We start from the raw sequence: 5,692 nt of genomic DNA, 5'->3' as shown, positions 1-5,692 counted from the left end.
CTCTTGTATCATTCGAATTTGACATTGGTGAATTTTCTTCTCCTCTGCCTGTTATTTTTTTCCGAAAATGTTTCCACGTAAAATCAATGTATTTTTTCTTTCTTTTTCTTTGTGATCTTTCTACATTGTCATTATCAACGTTCAATTTTTAATACTTTGACTTGAAATGCCTAATAAATAAGATATAGTAAAAATGTGATTTGGGTTGTGAAATGTTAACTTGCACCGATGTGAGTGTTTGAACAGCTGTTTAGCAGTCTCTCATAATTGTCGGCAAGTTATAAAAATATTGAGTCATTTTAGGATAGTCCAGCTGAAGAGAAAATTTTCAAAATAGGTTCCACGTTGAATCTTGGAACATGAAGTAAATTCACTACATAATTTTATCACTGTAATACAATTTACATAAGACTTTCTAATGTATGATATAACCACATTCAAAATGATATGCTGATGTATGATGAAAACTACAGTGTCACCTTTTCCTAAACATGTTTTCACTAAGGACTTCAAGCTTGATGTTTATCGTATACACTTAAGTTAGCATGAGTGTCCTTGTAACGTTGGCTCAGATATGTTGAGCACCTGATTTGGGGAAACCTGGTTGGAATGTATGCAGCAGTTATGTTAGATAGAACAAGACAATTTAAATCAATGTTAATAAGATTTGGTCAGATACGGGTAGATTTGGTTATTTTAAAGTTTTTTTTATATATATATTTGGAGGATCTTTGGAAGGTCACATGCCTACACCCTTGACCATGGTACTTCAAGCAAAATGAAGAGTTAGAGCAACTTGGGTTTAAATCCCGTATAAATGTCATAGCAACTACGGGTTTCAAATAGGAGAGATTTTCGATCCTTATCATCTATAATTATAAACAACTGGATACTAAAGACTTACTTGGGAGGACTTTTTTCTGTTTTGCAAGTAGGCAAACATTCAACCAGACAGTCATGGTTAGGTTCCACAAAGAATGCAATCTGCCATCAGAAACAAAACACATAAACCTTAGTTTTACTTTGAAGATTATGTAAATGTTAGCAAGACAAAATGTGCCAAGAAAAATCCAGGCTACAATAATCATAAAGAAACTTACAAACTGAGAGTTGGTAGGAACGTAAATTTCAAAGTGCTAGAAAAGCCAAATTTACCTTATTTGTAGTTAATTACCATAGACAGTGAAGAAGTAAATATATAACCAGCACTAAAGTCAAGCAAGGGATGTACAAGGAGTGTAACAAGATGAATACAATGGAGCAACTTGATATTGTAACATGAAGACATCATAGAGCATATAATCAATCATGAATATGGTGAAAGGCATTAAAACCTGGATAACAAAGAAAGTTAGGTACTCGGATACTTTTACCAGTTGTTTTTTCCTAGTGCATAATTTTCTCTTTGATGCTGATGTAACTCATGATGATGCAAATTTCAATGCCTTGAACAGATATTAATAAAATTCTACGAGGGTTGTTAAAAAAAAAAATGGTCTTACAGAATATCTGTCTTGACCATTCCCCAAAACTCTGTGCAAGGTGGACCTGGTAGATACAACAGGGGAAAGATGGTTATAAAAAGGTTGCTTCCAGCCTTTCACAACATGAGATCAAGAAACTATAACATTTCAAAACAAATGAACAGAGTTTACAGCAGTACACATTCAAACGAGGAAAGATGAAATTATGAATAAGCAAAAGAATATTGCAAAGAAACAACATCTCGGGCACAAAAAAGCTCAAGGTCACCATAAGGCAGCTTTCTCTTAGTGATCCTATGTACATGTAATGATGCAAAAGAACCAAAAGTTAACGGAGTTCTATTTGTTTGAGATGACAGCCTTAAACAACATTTCTCTGCTTTCAATTTATCAAATATAATAAATGGCTAAACTTAAAAGTAAAAGGCAAAGCAGATCATCAAAATTAGTCTAAGCTCTTCAGCATGAGGCCCCCGGAAATCCATCATTAATTTCATCTTTAAAAAGGCAGTGTAGACCATAGTTACAACTGAAGCTAGCACATTACTTGAACATACAGTTGCTCCAGCGCTCCAGCATGTCCCCAAGGTTGACTATGAAAGCTCTGAACAAAATCAACCACATATTACGCACATCATATATTGGTGATTAAAAAGTTAAACTTAGCACAAGGGAAGCAAGAATAGAACAATGCAAGGATAGAAATTTAAGAAGATATCACAAAAGAATAATGATAGCAAGCTAGGTGCAGTAAATAATTAGACAAAATTCACTAAAACTGAGATTGGATCCAAATGCATTCTCTACTAAAACCAAATTGCATATCCACAATATGGAAGCATGTGTACAATGTAACCTACAAGCTCAAATCTCTGCTAGCCATCAGTGACTTACCCTTTTATTGGTGTCACATACTCCCATATCTGAGGTTTTGCATCTTTATCCTTGCATATCTGCAGAAAAATCAAATAAACATTTGTTAACTAGTGAATTTGAAGAAAAATGGCAATATAGTCACATGTTATAGCAACTTTCATACTTGTAGACCCATAACATCATCGGTTGCCAAGAGTGTAATAAATCCGAAGTCAGAATGGGCTCCAGCTCCATATATTCCTTTTGCGGGATCAGAAAATTGATCTGAACAGATTATGAAATTCATATAATGATTTATATCAATTGTGTATGACAATAAGATTAATAAAGATATCCTATGATCTTACACCTTCATAGTGTAGCAAGCGCAAGGTGGCAATAGGCTTCCCAAGCACCTCAGGCTTATCAAAGAAATCAACCTCTAGGTCAAGTGCAAGCGCTATGGATCCTTGAAACTGCCTTTCCCACCTCTCTAATTGCAAGAAGAAGAAATACAAATTCTTATCAGCCATTTTTCTTTGCACACATTATCATGAAACAAGCATAGATATGTAATCACATAACTTATAACTTACAATGCCTCATGATGAAATTTCTCCATAGTCTGCCTCCAACCAGGCAAAACACCTAACCAGTGCCAAAAGTGACCAAAGCAATTGGTGAAATATTCTTTCAAACAGGTCTTGCAAAATAACCAACCAATGAAAGTTAAAACATTTTACCATCTGCCGGCCAAACATTAGGCCCATTAAACGGCTTCTCGGATTCAGGATCATTTTCAGGCACGTCCACGCCTATGTAATACCCCTCTTTGTAGTCTCCTACTACCCGAACAGGGGAAAAAAAGCTTTGATACTATAGTTGCACGCAAACTATTGCACCAGTGATGAATATGAAAAATAGAACAAATGATGCAGTTATACAGAGATACAAACGCTAAAGAGAAAGAGTTGCTGACCATGCACTTGATTGTCAGGGTCAAGAACCTCATCAAACATGGGAGTGTAGCCTCTATGTTTCTCATTCCTCAAAACTTTCAGTTTCTCGTTTAATGGCAAATAAAAAAACTTCTTGCTTTGAGCAAATACTTCATCCATAAATTCCTGGCTTATCCCATGATTTACAACATAGAAAAATCCACAATCCAAGCAAGCCTAAACCCACCAAAAAAAAAAAAAACCAAACTTCTATTATGGGGTTGTCTGATAATCACCAAGGCATCAAAATATCAACTTCAAATCATCGAAACAGTTGAAAAGGAAACAGAAACCAGTAAATTCATATGACAAGTACAACAAAACACAGAAGCCAAAAAGATACAGAGGGGAACCAAACCTGCTTTAGTAAAGCAACGGATTCACCAATATCAGGATTAGACAGATCGATACAATTGATGGTTGAGACTTTGATAGGAGGTTCGGGTCCGCTTTGCTTCTGACTTTCCATTTTGCTTTCTCTTTTTGGCGCAGTTGGTTTTCTGCTTTTGTTAGTTTAATGATCTAATAGTTTAGAAATTCGAGATGAGAATTTATAGGTTGAGAGACCAACGGCAACTTCTCGGTAATGTAAGTGGGACACGCGTTTTCTGGTTCACATAATTTAAGGCGGTAGGTTTTGTTTTGCATTTCTATATTACTTATCTAATATTTTTCACCTTAATTTCTAATTTCTAAATAAAAGTGATTCTGACATTGGAAAACATGAGTTGAAGTAGGAACAATATTTTTAAAATATTAAAATTTGAAAAATTATAAATTTACATTCAAACAAAGTTTTATTTTTATATAAAAATTATTTTAATATTTTTTATTAATACTTTAATATCTCTATTGATGATATATATATATATATATATATATTAATAATGTTATTAACTAAATTAGTGTCATAAGTTAACTTAACGTTAATTCAAGATTGATGGCAACACCATCATAAATAATTGTATTTATTTAGTATTTGTTATTTTATGTATTTATGTGTTTAAATTTGATTTCATTCTTAATTTAATATTTTTATTTTAATATCTTACATATTTTATTTGTAATTATTAACTAACTTCTAACCATGTATTTCATTATTTATTATATGTTAATTTTAACAAATTTATATATTCTAAATATATAATTTTCACGTAAATATATAATTAATTGAATTTTTAGATAATAATAAAAGGTTAATTCGTTTTAATAATTAAACTAGTATGGCAGAGGGTTATCATAACTAGATTAGAGCGAATGATTAAATTGAAAAATGTCTGATCTAACAATTTAATCAGTGACGAGTTTTGAACGGTTTAAAGAAATGGAAACAGAGAGTCAGGTAACTTAGCTAAAACCCTTCTAAACCGCTTTTAGAAGATGTTTTGGTTTTCTATTTTTTTCCCCCTTAATTTTCCTGTCCAATTTTGTTTTATTTTTTAGCCAACCCATCCTAAAAATCAATGGATTCAAACCTAGGTTCTTTTTTCCAATCCTATCCAAACTCTAGTATTTCATTTGTTCGCTTCCGTTTGCTACCATTTGTTGGCATTTTCTTCAATCTTCATCATTGATTGGTTTCTATGAGCTTTATTAGATAGAGGTGTTTAAACTTCGGTTAAAATTTAATTAACTGATCAAATTGATTTAATTCGGTTAACTGATCTAATTCGATCGGATGTCAGTTAAAAGTTTTTTAGAATTTTGATTAACTGTTAATTTAATTCGAAATCGGTTAATTAACCGAACTTAATAAATAATATTATATATTATATATATTAGACTATTACTAATTTAGTTAATTTGGTTAATTCGGTCAAATGAACATTATTAATTTACTTTTTTTAGATATATTTTATACTTGTTTTAATGAATATATATATATATATATATATATATATATAAATTTCGTTAATTCACCGACCGAAATAATCAAGATATTTTGGTTCGGTTAACAATTAAAAATTAAAAGTTTAATTAATTAATTAATACTAGTTTAATTAATTAATTAATACTAATTTAATTTAATTAACCGTTTTAACACCCCTAATATCAACTTAATCATTCGGTAGAATTAAGCATGGACTAATGTCCTTGAAGATGTAGAGAAAACAGACTAGCCAATAAGGAGCAATAGTCAGATCCAACCACAAGGCCAAACAACCTTAGGTAAGCACCATAGACATCTATTAATACTAATATTATGATGTTGATCAGGTATGACCATACACTTAACCTCACACCATTTCACTCTTTCATCAAGTTTTATTGACTTAAGCATAAAAAAAAAAAATACTCCAACGTACAAACTTTGATGACCTTTAATTTATTTCCTGCATTGCAAATAATCTGAAA

General features: G+C 31.7%; 1 pseudogene; it reads right to left on the bottom strand.

The window, feature by feature from the left end:
* Window positions 1-325: 325 nt before the first annotated feature.
* LOC108484284 (2-oxoglutarate-Fe(II) type oxidoreductase hxnY-like) lies at window positions 326-3,963 on the bottom strand (annotated as a pseudogene).
* Window positions 3,964-5,692: the final 1,729 nt, after the last annotated feature.

The sequence above is a fragment of the Gossypium arboreum genome, chromosome 6, assembly GCF_025698485.1.
Source record: "Gossypium arboreum isolate Shixiya-1 chromosome 6, ASM2569848v2, whole genome shotgun sequence".
Classification (NCBI taxonomy): domain Eukaryota; kingdom Viridiplantae; phylum Streptophyta; class Magnoliopsida; order Malvales; family Malvaceae; genus Gossypium; species Gossypium arboreum.
This window is presented reverse-complemented; position numbering and strand designations above follow the sequence as displayed.